Genomic DNA, 24,167 nt, shown 5'->3' with positions numbered 1-24,167 from the left:
GTTCTTTCTAAATTCTGGATATTAATCCTATGTTGGTATTATGCAATATGAATAGGGCTGTTGAGTGAGTGAGGGTGAGGATGTGGGGACTGTGGTTTAAGAGAAATGGTTAATGTGAGGATGTGGTTTAAAAGAAATTTAAATGAGAAGGAGAGGACAAGTCTTTTTAAATTTTATTTTTGTTATCCTTTGGTGGATAGAAGAGATCTGAGAAGTAGCCACCAGAGAAGGACATGTTGGATCTGTTATAGAGACAGGAGATGACTGATTGGGAGAAAAGGGTTCCAACAGCTCGAGACAGAGAGTCCTTGAATAAGACTCAATATTTCAACCTCTGAGTGTAGAGCACAAGAGGTGGCGATGAAAAGTGGATTTATTTATTTACTAACAAACATTTATTGAGTGTCTGTGATATGCCTGTCATTCATCTAGGTGCTAAGGATGCAGTAGTGAAGGAAATAGGCCCAAATCCTCGCTCTCATAGAGCTCACCATAAACAAGAGGAGAAAAACAATAAACTAGATAAATAATTAAGCTATGTTAGATAATGAAAAGTGCTGAGGGGAAATAAAGCAGAGGAGGGAGACTCGTGTGTGTGCGTGCGTGTGTGTGTTGGGGAAATGCAATTTAACTGTGGTGAGTAGGGAAGTCTTGAAAGTGACATTTGAGTAGAGATAAGAAGGAAGTAAGAGAGGGAGCTATGATGATCTTTGGGGGAAGAGCTTTCCAGGCAAAGGAAATAGCAACAGCAAAGGGTGAAGTAGGCAGTGTCTCTGACAGGGTTAGGGCACTGAGAGGAGGCCAGTGTGTGCAGAATAGAGTGAATGAGGGAGAACGTGGTAGGAGATGAAATCTAGAGGTAATAGGAGGCCAGATCACATAAGGCTTGCAGGAAATTGTAAGAACTTTGGTTTTTACTCAGTTAAGTCATTGGGTGGTTTTAAACGTAGGTGTGACATGATCTAGCTTAAGTTTTAACCATCTTATTCTGGCTGGTGTACTGAGAATGGTTTATAGCGGCAAGGGTGAAAACAGAGAGACCAATTAAGACAGTGCTGCAATAATAACAGGCAAGATTTTAGGATGGCTTGCACCAGGATGGATGAGGGTGAGAAGCGAGTAGATGCCAGGTAGATTTTGAAATACTGACAAGATTTACTTCTGGATCATGTGTAGGGTGTTAAAGAAACTGAATAGTTAGGGATACTGCCAAAGTTTTTGGTCTGAGCATCTAGGAGGCTGTAGCTGCCTCATGTATTGAAATGAATAAGACTGTGAGAGGAGCAGGTTTAAGAGTAGGACTGTGAGAGGAGCAGGTTTAAGATGGAGTAGATCTCAGAGTAGAGTTTTGTTCTCAAGTTTCAGATGCTAATGAGACATCCAAGTAGAGATATCAAGTAGATATCTTGAAACGAGTCTGGAGTTCAGATGTGGGAGTTACAGGCTTATAGATGATGTTTGAAGCCATGAGAATGGCTGAGATGACCAGGGAGGGAGTACAGTATGCTGGGTCCTGGTATGCTCTAATGTTATGTGGCAGGCGAAATGAGGGGAAACCAGGGAAGGAGAATAAGAGGAAAGAACCAGAGAGAAAGGAAGAAAACCAGGAGAATACTTTGTTCTGGAAGCCAAATAAAGAACACATTTCAGAGAGGAGACAGTTCTGTCTGTCAAATGCTGATAGACTAAGATGAGGACAAAGAATGGACCACTGGATTTAGCACCATGGAGGCCACTGGTGGAGTAATGGTGGTGAGAGCCTGAGAGTGGGCTCAAGAGAGAATGACAAGGAGAAGGTGGACATGCAAGGGAGACAAGTCTTTAAGGGGTGTTGCTGCAAAGGCAAAGAGAGATAAAGGTGATAGTGGGGAAAGTGGGGTCAAGAGGTTTTTTGTTTTTGTTTCTTTAAAGATGAGATTGCTTGCACACTCATATTTCAGGGAGAAATAGGGAAAGACATGGCCTGAAAGTGTCAGGAATTCACTTGATGGCTTGAGGAGATGCATGAAGTTTAGCAATAGTTGCTGAGGAAAGCGATAAAGGGAGTTGACTGAGATAAGAACTTGAAATTTTGGAAGCAAAATTAGCAAAGTAATATATCTCACAATCTTCACATTCTTTTTTTCTGTTTGCTTTGCACTAATAAACTTTCATTTCACTCAAATTAGAGCAATAATCTTCCATATTTATCTTTCCTGCCCAATAACTGAAAGGGAAAAATCCAAAATGATTAGTAAAAAAAAAGTAAGAATTAGGCTGGGTGCGACGGCTCACGCCTGTAATCTCAGCAGTTTAGGAGGCTGAGGCAGGCAGATCACGAGGTCAGGAGATCGAGACCATCCTGGATAACATGGTGAAACCCCGTCTCTACTAAAAATAAAAAAATTAGCTGGGTGTGGTGTCGGGTGCTTGTAGTCCCAGCTACTCGGGAGGCTGAGGCAGGAGAATGGGGTGAACCTGGGAGGCGGAGTTTGCAATGAGCCAAGATCACCCACTGCACTCCAGCCTGGGAAACAGAGCGAGACTCTGTCTCAAAAAAAAAAAAAAAAAAAGAATTAACAGACCCTTTTAATTTGTTTTACATATTTTTAAGGTTTAAAAAGTGTTTAAAGTTTGTAATTCCGAGTAGGAAGCATTATCTTCATGAATACCCTAATGGCAAACCACTGTAAAATGCTTTAGTTGCATTTGGGGTAGACTGGTAGGGATTATCTTCAAAGCACCCCAGCTGTCTTGATAAGGTCAGAGGTACACTGGTTTGTATAATTGCAACATCCATTAGGTGATCTAGGTTGCTTTTCCTTTATCAAGGGCTTTATTTATCAGAAGGGCATTATGCTTGACCTCCAAATTTGGCTGACAATTTACTGATGAGATTCTTAACCTTTGGGTTAAAATGCTCTGGCATTTTGACGTATTTGCTGGGTTCTGGGCCACATCCTGGAAGGCCACCATAACTTCTGAACCCTGCATGGCTGTGAGAACCTCTGGTCACTAAGAATTTTGAGTCCAGGCATTCCTGCCATTCCAGACACGTCCCCTCCCATTCCAGGCATTTCTCTGAGAAAATTACCAGGCATTCTCCCAGAAAGGCCACCTGGAAAAGAGCCATACTGAGCTCCGGATCATCTTCTGGCTTCTTCCTCCCTCTGGGCTCTCTCTTTTCTTGAGAGCCTTCTTAACCCTTTCTATTCTTTCTTTGATCTCTTGCTCTTCACGTTTTCACTCATACTTTCTACAATGTTCTATAATTTTCTAGGCCCTAGGTTTGAACTTCTTTCAGCATTTTACTAGCATCTTCATCATAATCCAATTTCCAGGCAAGGGCAAGAGCATGGGCTCTCCTTCCCAAAGTCCCAGAAGTCTGTGTGTGTTTTCTCACCACTTGTAAGGCTGAGCTGAATCAGGATTTATCTCAATGGCTCTGTCACGGTCTTGAATGGCAGCATTGGGCTTCTGTAATTTGATGAAGACACTGGCTCTCTTGGCACACAGAATGGCCAAGTGAGGATTCAGCTTAATGGCATCTGTGAATAAGCCAATGGCTTTTTGCAGTTCACCATCATTTACGGTTTCAGTGGCAACCACTTTCTTACCATTTGCTGATCCATCATCTCCTCTGTTTTCTCTGCATTTTCATCTCCCATTTCTTGAGGGGCATCAGTGTCTTGTTCAGTCACACCTTCATTATCAATTTCTAGATCAGTTTTCTCACTTGATGGTTCATCTATCTTTATGTTTTCTTTCTGCCTTCTTGCTATCTGTTTTTCCTTCCTTGATATTTTCTTCTGATTTAGCTTTCTGAATAGCAGATGGTACTTTACCCCCCATGCTCTTCACCCATTCCCTCAGGAAGTGCATTTCCTTGGTGTGCAGAACACTCAGATCCTGCTTACACATTTTCATGAAGGCCCCAGGCTTGCTCACTTTGGTGGGGGTCCATGGTCAAGAGGTCAAGAGGTGGAGGGCGAAGCTTAGGGGGCTGTGGCCCAACTGCAGGCAGAGGAGCTGGCTCAGCATGACCATGCAGAAGGGCTTTCTTCAAATTCTTAACTGCATTCAGGGATTTGAGAAATTCTTCACTGAGAATTCCTAAAATTCTTCTTTTTCCTTTTAAAAAATTTTCATTTTACTTTAAGTTCTGGGATGTGCAGAATGTGCAGTTTTGTTACATAGGTATACATGTACCATGGTGATTTGCTGCATCTATCGACCTGTTATCTAGGTTGTAAGCCCTGCACGCATTAGGTGTTTGTTCTAATGTTCTCCCTCCCCTTCTCCCACACCCACTGACAGGCCGCAGTGTGTGATGTTCCCCTCCCTGTGTCCACGTGTTCTCATTGTTCAACTCCCACTTATGAGTGAGAACATGCGGTCTTTGGTTTTCTCTTCCTATGTTAATTTGCTGAGAATGATGGTTTCCAGCTTCTTCCATGTCTCTGCAAAGGACATGAACTCATTCTTTTTTATGGCTGCATAGTAGACAATTCCTAAAATTTTAAAAATTGACTTGAGCCAGGGACAGTGGCACTTCCTGTAGATCCAGCTACTCAGAAGGTTGAGGCGGAAGCATAGCTCGAACTTGGAAGTTCAAGACTAGCCTGGGCAACATAGTAAGACCCTGTCTCAAAAAAAGTTGGCTTCAAAACTATTATTTCATATTAATGGGAATTATATTTCCAAGAATATATGGATGTCTTGATATTTTGGATACTGGATATTTTATAGCCGTAGAAAATGTATATTGTCTTGTAAGATCCATAACCAAAAAGGGTAATTGTCAACCATTCTTTGCTAGAGAACATACAAGAAGTTATAAAATGAGTTTATAAGACAGAAAGAAGGAGAAATGTTTAAGAAGAAATACTAGAAAATTGGGATGCAGTACTACTGACTTACAAGTTCTGTAGTTGTGTAATTTATAAGGCCATTGTACACATAAACTTATTTAATAGTCTAATAGCTCCGTGTTATAGGAATTATTCTCACATAAACTGAAGTTCAGAGATGTTAAGTGGACTCTATATCACAAAAGTAACAACAGGAAGAATGCAACTACAATCTGACTTTTCTGACTTTAAGAATATGTCATTTTGATAATGTTTTTTGAAATATATGAATCATAATTTATATTTGAGCATATTCTTCTTAAATAATATACAGCACGGATATTGATGGGTCAATGACAGTGGACTGGGTTGAATGGAGGAAATATTTTTTACTTAAACCTGCAAAAAAAGATGTTGAAGAAGTTGCCCATTACTGGAAACATGTTACCGAAAGTGGTCTCTTTCTTACTATTGGTATATTTTATGCTATGCGTCATGGGCATAAAAATGTAATGCATTATAAACTATTAGATTTGCTAGTGGATCTTGCTGATTAAACAAGTGATGCTATAGAATGTTGTTTCATTAGAAATTTGTACAATGCCAAGAAGAATTGGCATATAATATCTACTTCAACCAAAGTCCCAATTTGCAAAAGGCATCCATTTATTGAGAACAACTACACTCTTAAGAGTTGATTACTCCTACTCAGCACCATCATTCTGTAGGGTAGTTGCCTATTTACTTGCCTGAAAGTAGGAATTGTGAATTGCAGATTTAGATAATGCTTTCCCAATATTTACTGGATGAATGTATAAACCATAACTGAAATTCTCTTGAAAGAGTGGCAAGGCTCATAGTCATATATATATCATAGTCTGCATAGCATTTGCCTCCAAGTACTCTTAGAGATCTATGCTTCAAAATGTCTTAAAATTTGAGGCTGGGTGTGGTGGCTTATGCCTGTAATCCCAGCACTTTGGAAGGCCGAGGAGGGTGGATCACCTGAGGTCAGGAGTTCAAGACCAGCCTGACCAACATGGTGAAACGCCGTCTCTACTAAAAATAACCAAAATTACCCTGGCTTGGTGGCGCATGCCTGTAATCCCAGCTACTTGTGAGGCTGAGGCAGAAGAATTGCTTCAATCCGGGAGGCGGAGGTTGCACTGAGCCCAGATCACACGATGGCACTCCAGCCTGGGCAACAAGAGTGAAACTCTCTCTCAAAAAAAAAAAAAAAAAAAAAAAAGTCTTAAAATTTAAAACGTTGTAAAAAATTTCCTAAAAATTTTGCTTGGTGATTCCCAATTATAATCTACACTGTTCTTCTGTGTACCACAATATGCTTCTACAACTCTGAGGTAGGGATTATTGTTCCTATGTTATAGATGAGGAAACCAAGGCAGAGAGAGGTTAAATAACTTGCCTCTTCTTTTTTTTTATTTTTTTTTGAGACAGAGTCTCTTGTTCTGTTGCCCAGGCTGGAGTGCGGTGGCGTGATCTTGGCTCACTGCAACCTCCCAGGCTCAAGCAATTCTCCTGCCTCAGCCTCCTGAGTAGCTGGGATTACAGGAATGTGCCACCATGCCTAGCTAAATTTTTTGTATTTTTAGTACAGACAGGGTTTTACCATGTTTAGCTGGTTTCGAACTCCTGACCTCAAGTGATCTGCTCGCCTCAGCCCCCCAAAACGCTGAGATTACAGGTGTGAGCCACCGCACTTGAGTAACTGGCCTCTAAAGGTAAGGAGGGTAGCGTAACATTTAAGATCATGAACTCTAGAATCATACTTCAGGGGTGTGCTTCTTAGTGCCCCTACTTAGTAGCCCTGTGACCTTGGGGACATCATTTAACCTTTCTAAGCCTCATTTTTTTCAACTATAGAGGTGATATTACCTACTCCATAGGGCTGATGAGAGGATTCATGAGACAGTCGTACTAAAATACTGAATACAGTGCCTTGTGAACAGGAAATCATTAATGAATGCTGGTAGGTGGTCAGGAGCAAGGACTCTGGAGATAGCTTGCTTGAGTTCAGATCCTAGTTCCACCCTTACAAGCTGTGACCCCTCTTTACCTCAGTTTCCTAATGTTTGTAAAATGATTTATGGAGAGTACCTACACCTTAGGTTGTTTTGAGGATTAAACTAGTTAATATATGTAAAGCATTTGCAACAGCAGCTGACACACGTTAAACACCATACGTATTAGCTGTTATTACCAATTATTGGTAGGAAATAAAGAACCTTGAGCTGAAACTTGTATTTCAAATCTGTGACATCTATTGTTTCTTTATGAAATCTATGCTTTTTCTTTAATTTTTCTTTAACATTGAGACTTTCTTTTAATAGTCTATGTGTTGAAGAAAAAGCTGCGATAAATACCAACCTGCCGCCATCCTATTTTCTGTAACTCCCCAAATCCCAAGATACCCAAATCAAATATATGAAAGCTAAGCCTAACCTAACTTCTTTTAACTGCCTTCTAAGGAAACCGAACTAAGTGAAAAGGAGTTTTGCGTGAAGCTCTACAGCTTTTCCTATATCTCTAAGAGATTGCTCTGAGAAAGAGAGATGATCAGTTGAATCAAGTTACTATTGACAGGTAGAAAAATCAAAGACATTCCACTACAGCCTTAGCTTGAATAGTGTGTCTTCTTAATTCTTACCGTGTTACTTACAACACTCTTCAGTTACCAACATTATTTTAATTTAAAACATATATAATCATTAAGAGAATATGTTATCTTTTTGGTACTTTTTCCTCTGTACTCTTAAAGATGATTAAAGGAAATTCAGGTCAGTGAAAAAATACATTTGTTATATGCCTACCATAGGATAAGTTTTCTGTTTGATAATGAAGATAAAAGGAAGATAAATACACGGGAAATAGCTATTTTGAATATTAAATGACATATTGTCTGTGACAACCTAGTAAAGAAATATAAATTAAATTCAATAAACTGTCTTTTTGAGTATAGTGCTAACAAAGGGTGCTTCATTTGTTCCAGGGGCACATTCACTGTTTGGCTTATAGTAATTTCATGAGAAACAAATAGGTTTAGCAGTATAGCTGTACAGCAAAGAAGTAGAAAACAGCCCGTTTTCAGGGTGGAATACAGAGTGCAGGCTCTGGATTCAGGCTGCTTTGGTTCAAATCCCGGCTCTGCCACTTACTGGGTGAATTGGGATAAATTATTTAATCTCTTTGGGCCTCAGTTTTCTTAACTCTAAAACTGGGATGGTAATACCTCTCAGGGTTTTTATGAAAATTGAAGATGGCACATATAGCTTTAATATAGTGCTGACTTTGCTCTGCAAATGTTGGTTTTTATTTATGCAACAGATACTGACCTATTTTTTAGTCACATTATATTGCTAATGACTATGCATAGCATAGGCACTGGAGGCCAAAATGCCACCAAACAGTCTGTGTTTTACAACTGATAATACCAGTAACTAACATTCACTGAATCTCTTTTAGTGCGAAGCACTGTGATAAGTGCTTTATGTACTTTTAAGTCATTTAATCTTAAGAATCCAACAAAGCCGGTATTACTATTGGCTTCACTTTGCATTTGAGGAAATGGAGACCCAGAGAGATCATTCAATTAGGAATTCAGGAGGTCAGAATTTGAATTCAATCTGGCTCCTGAGCCCAAGTCCTTGATCATGATAAATGTTATCAATCTTCTGGGCCCTCAAAATATTCTCACTTTATGATATATGTGTAGCAGAGCTTACTCTCTGCTTTGGGCACTACATGGAAAGACCTAGTTTTTTGTCACTTCCACTGTAGGTAAAGATGTAAAAGGAAACTGCTTTAAATGTGTGTTGTACATTTTTTATTTATTTCATTAAAAGTAAAGAGTCTGAAGATATTAGGTTGGTGCAAAAGTAGTTGTGGTTTCTGCCATTACTTTCTTACTTTTTTTTTTTTGAGACAGAATCTTGCTCTGTCACCCAGGCTGGAGTACAGTGGTGTGATCTTGGCTCACTGCAACTTCAGCCTCCCAGGTTCAAGCAATTCTCCTTCCTCAGCCTCCGGAGTAGCTGGGATACAGGCACATGCCACTGCACCCAGCTAATTTTTGTAGTTTTAGTAGAGATGGGGTTTCACCATGTTAGCTAGGTTGGTCTCAAACTCCTGACCTCAAGTGATCTGTCTGCCTTGGCCTCCAAAAGTGCTGAGAGTACAGGTGTGAGCCACCGTGCCTGGCCTCTTTTTATAATTTTTATTTTTATTTTAAGTTCCATGGTACATGTGCAGGATATGCAGATTCATTACATAGATAAATGTGTGTGATGGTGATTTGCTGTACCTATCAACCCATCACCTAGGTATTAAGCCCAGCAAGCATCAGCTACTTTTTCCTAATGCTCTCCCTCTTCCCACCCACCCCCCAACAGGCCCCAGTGTGTGTTGTTCCCTTCCCTGTGTCCGTGTGTTCTCATTGTTCAGCTCTCACTTATAAGTGAGAACATGCAGTGTTTGGTTTTCTGTTCCTGTGTTAGTTTGCTGAGGATAATGGCTTTCAGCTTCATCCATGTCCCTGCAAAGGACATGAATTCGTTCCTTTTTATGGCTGCTTAGTATTCCATGGAGTATATGTATCACATTTTCTTTATCCAGTCAATCATTGATGGGTATTTAGGTTGATTCCATGCCTTTGCTATTGTGACATGTGTTTGCTGTAGTGCTGCAATGAACATATGTGTGCATGTATCTTTGTAATATAAATATTTATATTCCTTTGGGTCTATACCAAGTAATGGAATTTGAGTCAAATGGTATTTCTGGTTCTAGATCTTTGAGGAATCACCACACTGTCTTCCACAGTGGGTGAACTAATTAACAGTCCTACTAACAGTGTAAAAGTGTTCCTGTTTCTCTGCAATCTCTCCAGCACCTGTTGTTTCTTGACTTTTTAATAATTGGCATTCTGACTGGTGTGAGTTGGTATCTCATTGCAGTTTTGATTTGCATTTCTCTAATCATCAGTGATGTCAAGCTTTTTTTTTTTTTTAAATACGTTTGTTGGCCACATGAATGTCTTCTTTTGAGAAGTATCTGTTCATGTCCTTTGCCCACTTTTTAATGGAGTCATTTGTTTTTTCTTGTCAATTTGTTTAAGTTCCTTGTAGATTATGGATATTAGACCTTTGTCAGATGGATAGATTGCAATAATTTTTTCCCATTCTGTAGGTTGCCTGTTCACTGTTATGATAGTTTCTTTTGCTGTACAGAAGTTCTTTAGCTTAATTAGATCCTACTTGTCAATTTTTGCTTTTGTTGGAATTGCTTTTGGTGATTTCATCATGCAGTCTTTTCCTGTGCTTATGTCCTGAATGGTATTGCCTAGATTTTCTTCTAGGGTTTTTATAGTTTTGGGCTTTACATTTAAGTCTTTAAATTGATCTTGAGTTAATTTTTGTATAAGGTGTAAGGAAAGGGCCCAGTTTCAATTTTCTGTGTATGGCTAGCCAGTTCTCCCAGCACCACTTATTAAATAGGAAATCTTTCACCATTGCTGGTTTTTGTCAGGTTTGTTGAAGATCAGACGGTTGTAGATGTGTGATCTTATTTCTGAGTTCTCTATTCTGTTCCACTGGTCTATGTGTCTGTTTTTGTACCAGTACCTTGCTGTTTTGGTTACTGTAGCCTTGTAGCATAGTTTGAAATCTAGTGGCATGATGATGTCTCCAGCTTTGTTCTTTTTGCTTAGGATTGTCTTGGCTATATGAGCTCTTTTTTTTTGGTTCCATATGAATTTTAAAATTGTTTCTTTATTAATTTATAATTGACAGTACTTCAAGCTTATTCATGAGTTATTTTAAATTGTGCTAGTCAGTGAAGCCCAATGTTCTTGGAGAGGATATTAATTTACTGTGGATCTGAGATATATAAAGCATTATTTAGATCTTATAAGGAGATAAAATTTTTATTTGAGATCATCTAATTATTATTAATTTTTTTAAAGTAAGGAATTGATATGGGAGATAAACGGACTTTTTGTAATTTCATTGATGAAGGAAGAAAATCCGGCCTGTTGTGGAAATATCTATTGGCTGGAGGCATAGCTGGTACATATCGTCAGACATGCACAACGCCATTAGATCATCTGAAAATCCTGCTGCAGGTATGTTGCATAGTTCATGTGTATGATTTTGAGTGATATGTATCGGGGGAACCAGCCCCCAGTATTTCAACGTAGGTTCTTTTCTATTTTCCCTAAGTGTCGGCCAGTCTGAGAAATAAAGAGAAAGAGTACAAAGAGAGAAATTTTACAGCTGGGCCTCCAGGGATGACATCACATATCAGCAGTTTCCGTGATGCTCACCTGAGCTGCAAAATCAGCAAGTTTTTACTAGGGATTTCTTTTTTTTTTTGAGACAGAGTCTCGCTCTGTGCCCAGGCTGGAGTGCAGTGGCGCAATCTCGGCTCACTGCAAGCTCTGCCTCCCGGGTTCACACTATTCTCCTGCCTCAGCCTCTCTGAGTAGCTGGGACTACAGGCGCCTGCCACCACGCCTGGCTAATTTTTTGTATTTTTAGTAGAGACAGGGTTTCACCGTGGTCTCGATCTCCTGACCTCGTGATCTGCCCGCCTCGGCCTCCCAAAGTGCTGGGATTACAAGCGTGAGCCACCGGGCCTGGCCTTTACTAGGGATTTCAAAAGGGGAGGGGTGTACAAATAGGGAGTAGGTCACAGGGATCACATGCTTCAGAGGGCAATAAAAGATCACAAGGCAGAGGGCGAAATTAGAATTACTGATGAGGTTCCATGTCCTGCTGGGCATGCATTGTCTTGATAAACATCTTAACAGGAAACAGGGTTCGAGAGCAGACAACACAACTGGTCTGACTAGAATTCACCAGGCTGGTATTTCCCACTCCTGGTAAGCCTGAGGGCACTGCAGGAGACCAGGGCATATTTCATCCCTTATCTTCAACTGCTTAAGACAGATACTCCCAGAGCGGCCACCCGTAGACCTACCCCTGGGAATGCAGTCCTTCCCCAAGATTATTCCTTGCTGAGAAAAGAATTCGGCGATAGTTCTCCTGCTCACTTTCTGCAAGAAGAAAAATATGGCTCTATTCTGCCTGACCTCACAGGCAGTCAGACCTTAAGGTTATCTTCCCTTGTTCCCTGAAGATCGCTATTGTTCTGTTGTTTTTCAGGGTGCCCTGATTTCATATTGTTCAAACACACATGTTTTACAAACAATTTGTACAGTTAATGCAATCATCACAGGATCCTGAGGTGACATACATCTTCAGCTTACAAAGATGATGGGATTAAGAGATTAAAGTAAAGACAGGCATAGGAAATTATAAGAGTATTGATAGGGGAAATGATAAATGTCCATGAAATCTTCACAATTTATGTTCAGAGATTGCAGTAAAGACAGGCGTAAGAAATTATAAAAGTATTAATTTTGGGAACTGATAAATGTCCATGAAATCTTCACAATTTATATTCTTCTGTCATGGCTTTAGCCGGTCCCTCTGTTTGGGGTCCCTGACTTCCTGCAACATCATGAATGTTTGATAATTTTAGAAAGAAGGATTTCAGAGGTGTTAATATTATTATCTGATGCTCTCATGTGCAAATGACTTCATTACCAGCAATCTACTAGACTAATTTCTTCAGCAAGCTGCCAGGCACTGAACCCATCTTGATGGTACAAAAACCAAATATATATTATTCTCAACCATATGCATTTTGGAGTTAAGTGACGAAGACAGATCTGTAAAAAAAAAAAAATTAAACACAGTCTAATAATGTAGCTCTAGTGTTCTAAGGAGGGACAAAATTAGAGAAGCCTCCTTTTTATGGGGAGGTGTGTAGAGGTGGACCTAAACCATTCTATGATTCTCTCTATGAGGCAGAAATTTTGACACCAAAAGACAGAGACTGGTCAAAAAGTTGTACCCACTCTGTATTCCTTACCAAATGCAGGGTCCTATAGATAGAATTCTTCAGTTGTGTGAAAGGCTTTGGGTCCTAGAACTGTTCTGGTCTCTTTGAAGATGGGACAAGCAATGCAGAAATTGACTGTGGAACCAGGATAGGGGAGAAGGGTTTCCACCCTCTTCATTGCTCTACTCAAGGCAGAAATTAGGGGCCTGCAATAGTCACTATCTCCTTTTACATTTTTTGGGCCATCAAGGAACACATTTCTTTCCAATTTTTTTTCTTTCCAATTTTTATAGACACATACAAAGCAAGCAAGTATGCCTGGCTGCTGGGATTCTAGGTTCAAAGCAGAGAAAGAGGCAGAAGGCCTGCTATCCATCGTGCATATTTTTTTCACTGAATCCCTGTGTTTCCAGTCCTCACCGAATTATTGAATTCTGTATTCTTGAATCAAGAACTTCTTCATTTTCTCCAGAGAATAAAGCCTCCAGGGGTTTTTAAGGGCAAATCAACTTCTATGTGCATTCTTTTCTGTAGAACTTGTTGTAATTTTTATTCTGCTAAGTCAGTTATCACTTTTCCGTTTGCTTTCCACCTCCTCCAAATCTGTTGAAATTGATAGTATTTTTTTTAATTTGTAGATTAGTTATGGGGTGACTGTATAATTTTCATACAGACCAAGATCCTTTTGGAAGTGAAAGGGGGCTGGGGGTGGTGGCTCATGCCTGCAATCCCAGCACTTTGGGAGGTCAAGGTGGGTGGATCACCTGAGGTCAGGAGTTCGAGACCAGTCTGGCCAACATGGTGAAACCCTGTCTCTACTGGAAAAATACAAAAATCAGCCTGCTGTGGTGGTGGGCTCCTGTAATCCCAGGTACTCGGGAGGCTGAGGCGGGAGAAATGCTTGAACTCAGGAGGCAGAGGTTGCAGAGAGCTGAGATCTTGCCACTGCACTCCAGCCTGGGCGACACAGCGAGATTTTGTCTAAAAACAAACAAACAAAAAAAGTGAAAGGGAGTGCTTAGTAATCACGAAGGGACAATCCTTGGACAAAGAAAGATACGTGTGCCACCCTAGGTACTTCCTTATTACATTACTGGTGTTTTTGTGTGGTTTTGGGAGGGAAAGAGAAAAATATGTGTGGTCAATGGCCATTTTTACTGCAAGTTAATTTCTTGTATGTCTAAAAATTATTTCATTTTGCTTTTTTCCTAGACTGGCAGTTTGGCTGAGTTTGAGCATCAAGTTCAAAAATGCTTTCCCTCAGAGCTATTAAGGCATTAATTATCTTATTAATTTCTAGCATCTAGTGTTATTTCTGAGAAGCCTGAGCCACTCTGATTTTTCATATATGACCTGTTTTTCCTCTGTGCAAGCTTTTAGTCATGCTTTTATCCTGGCTGTTATGAAATTTTACAATGTGAGTTTAGGTAGATTCTCTTTTTATTCATTATGCTTGACATTTAGTGGGCTCTTCCTAACTATAAATTTATTTTTCCTTAGCATTAGTGTATTCTATTATTTTTCTGAATTTTCTTCCTTCTATTTTCTATCTCTAGAATTCTTATTACTTGGATGTCATACCTTCTGGGATGACCTTGTGTGTTAGTCAGGGTTCTCCAGAGAAACAGAACAGAACAAATAAAAAAGATGTATATCTTTTATATTTGTTTTGTTCAAGGCAAAGCATCTGACTGAAGATAACACAGGGATCTATAAAGTCTTGAACACTGAAGACACTTTGTTGTTATTGCCAGTTAAATAGCTACTATCTCATCAGTTGTGTAGCCTGTGTTTCATCATAGCTAAAATTATTATTAGAATTTGGAAAATCATTCTTTTTGTATTCAATCTTTGACAAATATTTCTATATCAGAAGTTTATTATGGGAATTGGCTCATGGGATTATTAGAAGGTGTGGAGTTCCACAATATGCTCTCTGCAAGCTGGAGAACCAGGAAAGCTGGTGCTTTCCAAGTCCAAGTCCAAAGGCCTGAGAACCAGGAGAGGTAATGGTGAAATTCCCAGTCCAAGGCCAAAGGCCTGAGAACTAGGGTGGAGGGCAGGGACCTTGGTGTAAGTATCAGAGTCCTCAGGCCCAAGAACCAGGAGCTCTGATGTCTGAGGGCAAGAGAAGGTGGATGTCCTAGCTCAAGAAAACAGAGAAACAGAGACAGAGACAGAGACTAAGGGTATTTGCCTTTCTTCTGCTTTTTTGTTTTATGTGGGCTCTCAAATGACTGGATAATGTCCACCCACATTGGTGAGTGTGGACCTTCTTTACTCAGCATATGGATTGAAATGCTAATCTTTTTCTTAAACAGCTTCACAGTCATACTCAGAAATCATATTTCACCAGCTATCTGGAAATTACTTAGTCTAGTCAAGCTGACGCATAAAATTAACCATCTCACCCTCTATGCATCTTATTTATTTATTTATTTTTGAGGCAGGGTCTCACTCTGTCACTCAGGCTGGAGCACAGTGGCACGACCACAGCTCACTGCAGCCTTGACCTCTTGGGCTCAAGTGATCCTTCCACCTCAGCCTCCCAAGTAGCCGGGGCTATAGGTGTTCACCACCACACTTGGCTATTCATTTATTTATTTATTTATTTTTATTTATTTTTTGGAGACGAGGTCTTGCTAAGTCACCCAGACTGGTCTCAAACTCCTGGGCTCAAGTGATCTGCCCTCTTCAACCTCCCAAAGTGCTGGGATTACAGGTGTGAGCCATTGCACCTGGCTGCATCTTGTCTGCTAAATCCTACCAAATATCTAAAGAAGAGTTGATACCAATTTTTCACAAACTCTTCCAAAAATACAGGAGAGAACACTTTGCAGCTTATTCTGTGGGGCCAGTATTACTCCAACACTAAAACCAAAGACATCACAAGAAAACTACAAATGAGTATCATCTTTAAGTACAGACACAAAATCCTCAACAAAATATTAGTAAACTGAATCCAGTAACATCTGCAAAAATTATACCTCATGACCAAGTGGGATTTATCCCAGGGATAGAAGTTTAGTTTAACATCTGAAAACCAATTAAGGTAGCATCAGTAGAAAATAAACCAAAACTAATGTGATAATCTCAATAGACATGGGAAAGGCATATGACAAAATTCAGTATTCTTTCAACAGACAAGGAATACAAGGGAACTTCCTCAACCTAATAGAGGACATCTTTGAGAAAACTTCAGCTAACATCTTGTTTAGTGGTGACAGACTGAGTGCTTTCACCTTTAGATTAGGAATAATACAAAGATGTCCACTCTCACCACTTCTATTCAATGTTGTATTGGAGATAGTAGCCAGGACAATTAGGTAAGAGAATGAAATAAAAGGTATCCAGATTGGAACAGAAGTTAAACTACCTTTATTTGCAGATGTTATGTTCTTATATGTAGAAAACCTCAAGGAATGTACTAAATACTACTAGAATTAATAAGTTCATCAGGGTTACACGACATGAGGTCAGTACTTAAAAATAAATTGTATTTCAGATTAGGGATACTCAACTTATACACTTAAGTCTCTGGACAGTGAAATCATGAGTATTTTTTCTTCTGTGATCTCCTACATTTTCTATATGGTAAATACATGCCAGTTTCATAATCAGAAATGAAATTACAAAGATCATTTAAAAATAGCAAAAGAAATTGGTATGAAGGAGATAAATTTAAGGTCGCTGAAAAAAAATCATTCTAATATAACCCAGTTAGCTAATGTAATTTCTTTGTTTTTAAGATTAATTGCTTAGACAGCATGCAATCAGAATAAAACAGGTGTATTTTAATCTATTTTTAAAATTTAGTCATTTTATAATAGTTGATTTTCTTAGTCACCACTGCTTTCATAAATAACCTTTGTTCTTCAAGGGGGAGCATGGTAATATTTCCATGCAAGCAAAATGTTGTTTATAATGCTGTTCATTGATGCATCCTGTCGGGTCGCAAAAGGCTACCTGGAAGTTTGTGAAAGATGTTTGGTGGGTAGCAGGAAGTTGTGAGGTTTAACAAATAAATTTGGCTGAATAAAATTCTGATGGGTGCACATAGTAGCCAGTACTCCAATTCATTCATGTGCATTCTGGATTACTGTAGCCACGTCATAATTAGGTTGGTAATGACTTAACCAAATAATTGAACGGGCTGGTGACTCACACCTGTAATCCCAGCACTTTGGGAAGCCAAGGCAGGCAGATCACTTGAGGACAGGAGTTCGAGACCAGCCTGGCCAACATGGTGAAACCCAGTCTCTACTAAAAATACAAAAATTAACTGGGTGTGGTGATGCATACCTGTAATTCCCACTACTTGGGAGGCTGAGGCATGAGAATCACTTGAATCCAGGAGGCAGAGTTGGCAATGTGCCAAGATTGCACCATTGCACTCCAGCCTGGGTGACAGAGCAAGACTCTGTCTTGAAAAAAATAATACTGATAATCCAAATCGTTTTTTAGATTCAGTGATACAAATGAAGAACAATGGTCTTCATTTCTCTACTTTTATTTTTGGTAGCACTGTTATTGTTTTTAGACCAATATACCTTTATTTAAATTAAAAAAAATTGTTTTAGAGTCGGTGTCTCACTCTGTCACCAAGCCTGGAATGCAGAGGTGTGATCATGACTCACTCCAGCCTCAAACTCCTGGGCTGAAGTGATCCTGTCACCTCAGCCTCCTGAGTAGCTGGGACTACCAGGCATATGCCACCAAATCTGACCAGCTTATGCTTATTTTTAAACATTTTTTCTTAAGAGAAGACATAATGACATTTAGTTTGATAGTATATTCATGATGATGATTTTTGGTCCTCAAACACATGTTATTACTTCCAGCATAATTCTTCTGTCTGCAGAAGAGTGAGGACATAAGGTATTGCTCTCTTCCGCCAATAATAATATTCTTGAGTTAATGGAGTGCTTTAGAGTGGAGTGTGTGTATCTCATGATTCTTTCAATATTCCTTGGAGGATGGCAGAGCCGGCATTACGAATTTGGTCTTGTACATAAGGAAACTGGAACTTAGAGATTTTCAGTTAATTTGATAGAAGATGAAGATGTCTAAGAGAAGGAAATGTGAACTAAGATGATATTTAGAAAGGACAAGGTGGTTGGAACCAGACAAACATGGATATGAGTCATGATTCTGTCATTTGGGAAAGTCACTCAATCCCACTGATAATCACTTTTCACATACATAAAAAAAGGTATTAAGTCCAATTTTGCAGAAATGTTATAAGACTTAAATAAGAATAATATATGTTAAGCATCTAGAATTTAGGATGTTTCTTTAACAGCTATCTTCATTCATTTCTCTTAAATATCTTTATGTTTAGGAGACAGTTGTAGCTGAATATTTTAAATATGGAAACAAGCATGACTGGGGGATGCAATTGTAGACAATTTTAACTGTGATTCCCCGGGTCACTTTGAATTTCTTCTGTGGGATAAATTCTTCCCTTGCTCTAGATGAAAGAGCAACTCCTACAACTTATCACTTCCAGTTAATGAAAGCTTCTTCAAAATAGGAATTCATATGTTAGACCCAGGGTGGTCATCAAAACTTTAACCTCAATTTCAAGCTAAAACTTCTTCTCCCTGCACTCAGGCCAGCTCACACCAAAAGCCTGCAGTGGAGAAAGTGGACGTGTTTGCCTTTTTCTTTTTTCTCCGTCTAGGATTCTTCCTTCTTTAGCTCGATAACCACATCAGAGTCACAACAGGATAGCGAGGAGAGGAAGCGGGCAGTTAGCAGGTTCTTACTTGACTAATACAGTTGTGATAGCCCTATGTTCTCTGCCCTGAGAGCTTTTAAAGCCCTCTCTTTCTCTTCTGGGTCTGTTTTGTGAGTTATGTGGAGACTCCCCACCCCACCTGTTACTATGGATCTCTCATGTAGTTGCTTAGTGGGGATCATGTACTCTCCCCCTGGCTGGTCACTTATGTCTCCTTTTTCAGGTGCTAGATATCTGATGGTGCCTCAACATTTTTTCCCCTGCCGAAATCTGTATTTCTTCCAGAATTCCCTTTCAGAAAAAAATCTAAGACAACCCCACCCTGGCTGTCTTGCACAGCTCGCATCTGGTACAGGAGAAAAATTCATATATTCTTTGTTTCAACAAACTCTGAGCGAGTAACTTGCCCAAGGCAGCAGCTTCTCTTTCACTTTATTGTGAGAACTGTTAGCTGACATTTCTTAATTATATTTGCTGTGTCCTCAAAACCCATGACACTTGCATCAAACTTTGTGTCTGTCATGAAGAGGAAATAAGAAATGCGGTGTATACATGCAATAGAATATTATTCCGCTTTTAAAAAGAAAGGAATTCTGACATGTTACAAATGAATGAACCTTGAGGACACTATGCTAAATGAAATATGCCTGTCACAAAAGGACCAATGTATGATTTACTTATATGAGGTACTTAGAGTAGTGAAATTCATAAATAGAGTAGAATGGTGGTTGCCAGGGGCTTCCAGGAGGGAGGAATAAGGAGTTACTGTTAATGGGTACAAAGTTTCCATTTTGTAAGATGAAGAGTTCTGGAGTTTGGTTGCACTGGTTTGAATGTACTTTATGCCACTGAACTGTACACTTAAAAACAGTTAAGACGGTAAATGTTATGTTATGTGCATTTTACCACAATTAAGAAATAAGGCCAGGCATGGTGGCTCATGCCTGTAATCCAGGCAGTTTGGAAACCCAAGGAGGGAGGATTCCTTGAACCCAGGAGTTTGAGATCAGACGGGGCAAAATAGTGAGACCCAGTGTTTACAAAAAAAAATTAAAAATTAGTTGAGCATCGTGGTGCACGTCTGTAGTCCTAGCTACTTGGGAGCCTGAGGCAGGAGGATCACTTGAGCCCAGGGGTTTGAGGCTGCAGTGAGCCATGATTATGCCATTGCACTTCAACCTGGGCAACCCCGTCTCAATAAAATAAAGCAAGAAAAGAAAAGAAAACTAATTTTAACCATCTCATGCCATTTTTGCAGCTTAAAGTCACATTATACACTTCAGGCTTAAATAGATGACTGAGTCATGGATAAATCATTCACAGGAATTATAAAAGTCCTGACTCAATATAAACCTTTAATTTTATTATTGGTGGAAGGATGCTGATGTAATCGATTTTGCAATATATAATATAATTCTAAAAGATAAATGTATTACATTTCTTTTGTTGTTGTTTTTTCGTTATATTGTAGTGCACAGTGAGTGAATACGGACAGAGAATATTTCTTAAAACAAAAAAAGTGTTACACTCAGGTCTTAAATCGTATTTTAGTTCTGTATCATTTGTTGGTGTATTTCAATGATCTATAACTGTAGTGATGACTCAAAAAGTAAAGATCCACTTATCTTTCTTTCCTCTTACCTCCTCCTGCCTGCATTCACCTTTCAGCTTTTATAATCTAGCCTAGAGCCATTCTTCAGCTTTAAGTTACAGCACCCTCTACTGAGCTGTTAGCAACATTACATTGTGGCTGTTTTTCTTTTTTCTTTTTCTTTTTTTGACACAATAAATTTTATTGTTTCCATAATAATAGGCTCTGGACAAAGACTATGGAAACAATGACAACACATTTAAACTCCTATAACAAATTAATCTGTTACAAATTTCCAGTGGCTCAACATATTAAAATGCAAAATATATGAAGAAAAACACAGGAAATATAAATATTGAGATTTTTGCAGTACAATGAAATGTCTTTTAAATAAAGTTTGTTGTAATTGTGTATGTAATTCTGACAGTAATTCAAAACACAAAATCACACATTTTCCCTAAGTTCCCAACATCTGGATCTGGGGATTGCAATAATACAGAAATATGCAAAAATAAGTTTAGTGCTCAGAGATAAATAATTTTCCTTATTTCAATGCATCAATGCACAAAAATTTCATTAAAAAAAGCCAATCACTGCTATATGCAGATAAATAAAACAGATTTGACAACACTTTTATAATCAAACCCAACATTATAAAAACTAATGTGTGCGCGCACACGTACGAGTGCATGTGCGTATGCAACGCCCATTTTTAAAAAAAAGGTGTCTTGATGAAAATGATTTTGAAAATAGTCACTGATACACATTATATACGAAACCTTTTATATAAAAAGTTAAACTAGTTTCAATGAAATTCCATCTTCACATCCTATCTGAAAACTGTAATAGAATCATAAATAGGTCTACTAATGTTTTCTCTCTGAAATCATGGCTAAGGCACTTCTCTTTCCAAGGGTTTTCTTTTATATCCACCTGATACCACTAATACTAATGTAGTCAAATATACAGATGCAACCTGACATGCCTATGCGTTATTACCTGGAGCTCTGTTCACTGCTATATGGGAAAATTTACAGTTGCTACAAAGAATATTTTTCTTTTTAAAAATATACTGGTTTCTGTATTCCAAATTAAGCACTTACTTAAGACATTAAGTTTTTCCATTAGTGGTTGCCTTTCTTTCAGAAGTAAAATATAATTTTCAAAATAATATTTTGAAAATGCACTACAGAGATGAACTCTGCAAATCCAGTTACTCTCAAACTATTTGAAACTTATTACAGTTATGCATTTACAGCCACATTACTGCAAAGATACAAGTAGTCATGCGTTTGAAGATACAATCAGACTTTAATGTAAAGGACATTCAGTTTTGGGGTATATTTAGCAGAAAAGCATGAAAGAAAATAGCAAAAAGTTCTACTTTAAAAATGAGTAGTAGATACTTTAAAATAGGAAATGTGCATTTAAAATTTTTCTCTGAAGAGTGTGTTAGCTGTTAAAATGAATGTTAGGGGAGCAATTTTTATAGATTCTTAGGTTAATTGTTACTGATATGACCCAAATTTCTTCTAGCTATAAAACCCTTTAAGTGTGATAAAATTATTTCCTGTATTCCCTGACTAGATTATATGCTGTAGGAAGACTGAGAATTTTGTTGGTTTTCTTTACTGCTGCATCCCCTATATGAAGATCTGTGTACGGCACATAGTAGACACTCAATAAATATTTAATAGTTAAATGAACAAAGTATGTGGGAAGGAATGTCTATTCACACCTGCTTTGCACTTTAAAAGCACAAAAGAGTTTATTACGGAACCACTTGTGATTAGTCCTTTTATTTCCATCTTACTTACAGCCTTTTTCTTCTTAGAACTTTGATCACCATTGTTATAATATGGTACCGAACTCTTCAGTGTTTGGATCTCTTCCTGTAAAACTTTATATATCTAACATGATTGGGGGGAAGTAGTTTACACAAGATAATTCATGTAACTGGCCTTCTCTTTAAATAATTCTATGTAAACTTTCTATTAATGTAGTAGCAATTCCTCTGTCTTCTGAAGCGAAGAATGTAGATAATAATTAGCCTTTTTTGGAGTTATGCTTTCCTTGTGTTTGTTTTAATATTTCTGATTGCCTTGTGTTGTAATGAAATCTAGCTTGGATGTTAGCTCTTCCTCCACCCTCTTCTGTCACTGTGCTTGGCTCAGACATTCCTGACCACTCCCCAGCTACCCTTTAGGCTTTCCTGCTTTGAATCTGCTCTTCTGCTGGAAAGCAATTAAGCAAATATGACGAGCCAGATATTAAATAAAATTGAATATGTCTCTGAATAAGGACCAAAAATCATGGTTTCAGTGCACAGCCTCTGTGCGGGGTTGAGAATTCCATCTTCATATGAATGAGGTGTTATCCCCATGTATCACCTAACAAATAGAACAAATTTTTCTCCTGGCTTATGATATCTTAAAATGAAAGCTGGGAAAGTTTGGAGTCTTTATGAACTTTTCCGTAGAATGTATTCTAAAAGTACATAAGAAACAACATCAATTATGCTCAGTGCCCATTACATACATTGCATCTTGCCAGTGCTTATTTGAAATGTCTCCTACACAAGTAGGAAGAAATGTGGGTATTAGGGGAATTTGGTTTATTCTTCATTCACCCTTTCTTTTAGACATTTGGCCCCAAAATAAAAAGGAGGAAGGTATTCTAGAAGGAATTTTTGGAATGAATGCCAGCGTAATCTTAACTTGTGATTCTCTCGGGGTAAGGATGGATTATATGCTATGCACCTAGTATGCAATTCCCTTTTTCCTTAGCGACCTTTGTGGGTATGGAATAATCACTGCTTCCACTCACCTTTGCAGCCCTCTTCATGCCAGCTTTCTAACCGCTACTCCATGATGCCAGCAGCATCAGCGACAGCATCACAAATGGAGAGATTGCAGGAAGGTGAATTATCTGCTGTAACTTCATTCGTGGCCATGAAACTAGGCAATAATGACGGGTATTCCATCAGTCTAGCATCACTTTGACCACTTTTGCTATACTACACTGCTGATCTGATACAGTATTATAGGTTGGTTTTGTTTAGATCAGACAGAGGCAGCTTGCAAGGGAAAATATATCACAGGGAAACCTGAGGAGTGGTACAATCTGAGGAAGTTAGGGAGGGCTTTTTAAAGGGCATTAGAAGTTTGTACATTAAAAGAAATTAATTGACAAAAAAAGTTGCAAGCACACTTTAAGGAATGCCTATATATGTTCACCCAGAGATTCCATCCAAGTTTCACACCAAATGTCCTAACAACATCCTTTAGGATCACATGTTACACTTACTTGTCAGATTTCTTTAGTTTCCTTCAACTCAGAACGATGCAGTCATTCCTGATCTTTGTGGACTTTATACATTTGAAGGTTACAGGCTGGTTATTCTGTAGAATATCCTCAATTTTGTTTTCTCTGATGTTTCCTCATGATTAGATTCAGGTTATGCATTTTGTTGGGACTATCACAGAAGTGATGTTCTCTCTATCACATTACCCATGATTTTATTTCCTGTTACTGGTGATGTTAAGTTTGGTCATTTGAGTAAGCTAGTATTTGCTAAGCTTCTTCACTATAAATTCTTTGTTCCATTTGTAATATACAATATTTTATTGAGACACAGTTTGAAACAAGGTAAATATCACATTTCTTATCCAACTCTTACACACTGAGTGTTAGCATTTTTTGATATTTCTTGCCTGAATTAATTACTTTTACCATGATGATCACCAGACGGTGATATCCTAATTCCATCATTACACTACATTTATTAGTTGGCATTCAACTTTAGAGAAGGAATTTCTGTTGTCTCCTTTGTATGACATCCATGTGGATTGATGGATTCCTGTTTCACTAATGTGATCTAATCTGCTAACACTATTTATTGTGATGCCCAAATTGTCTTAGGCTTTTCCAGGGAGAGCCCCTTCAAGCTGACTCTGTGTTCTTTTGACACTATTCTGTTCTTTGAGCACTTACTATCTGGTGAAACGAGATGTTCTGTGCTTATTTTGGACCTTTGTTTTCCCTACCCTGGAATCAGCTATTTCTCCAAGGTCCCCTAGTTTCT

The 24,167-nt window shown here is 38.6% G+C and overlaps 1 pseudogene; it reads right to left on the bottom strand.

Moving 5' to 3' along the window:
• Nucleotides 1-2,833: 2,833 nt before the first annotated feature.
• LOC134734836 (hsc70-interacting protein-like) lies at nt 2,834-7,227 on the bottom strand (annotated as a pseudogene).
• Between the last annotated feature and the right edge of the window lie 16,940 nt (nt 7,228-24,167).

The sequence above is a fragment of the Symphalangus syndactylus genome, chromosome 12 (genome assembly GCF_028878055.3).
Source record: "Symphalangus syndactylus isolate Jambi chromosome 12, NHGRI_mSymSyn1-v2.1_pri, whole genome shotgun sequence".
Lineage (NCBI taxonomy): Eukaryota > Metazoa > Chordata > Mammalia > Primates > Hylobatidae > Symphalangus > Symphalangus syndactylus.
The sequence above is the reverse complement of the archived record's forward strand: the minus strand, read 5'-3'. Positions and strand labels throughout refer to the sequence as shown.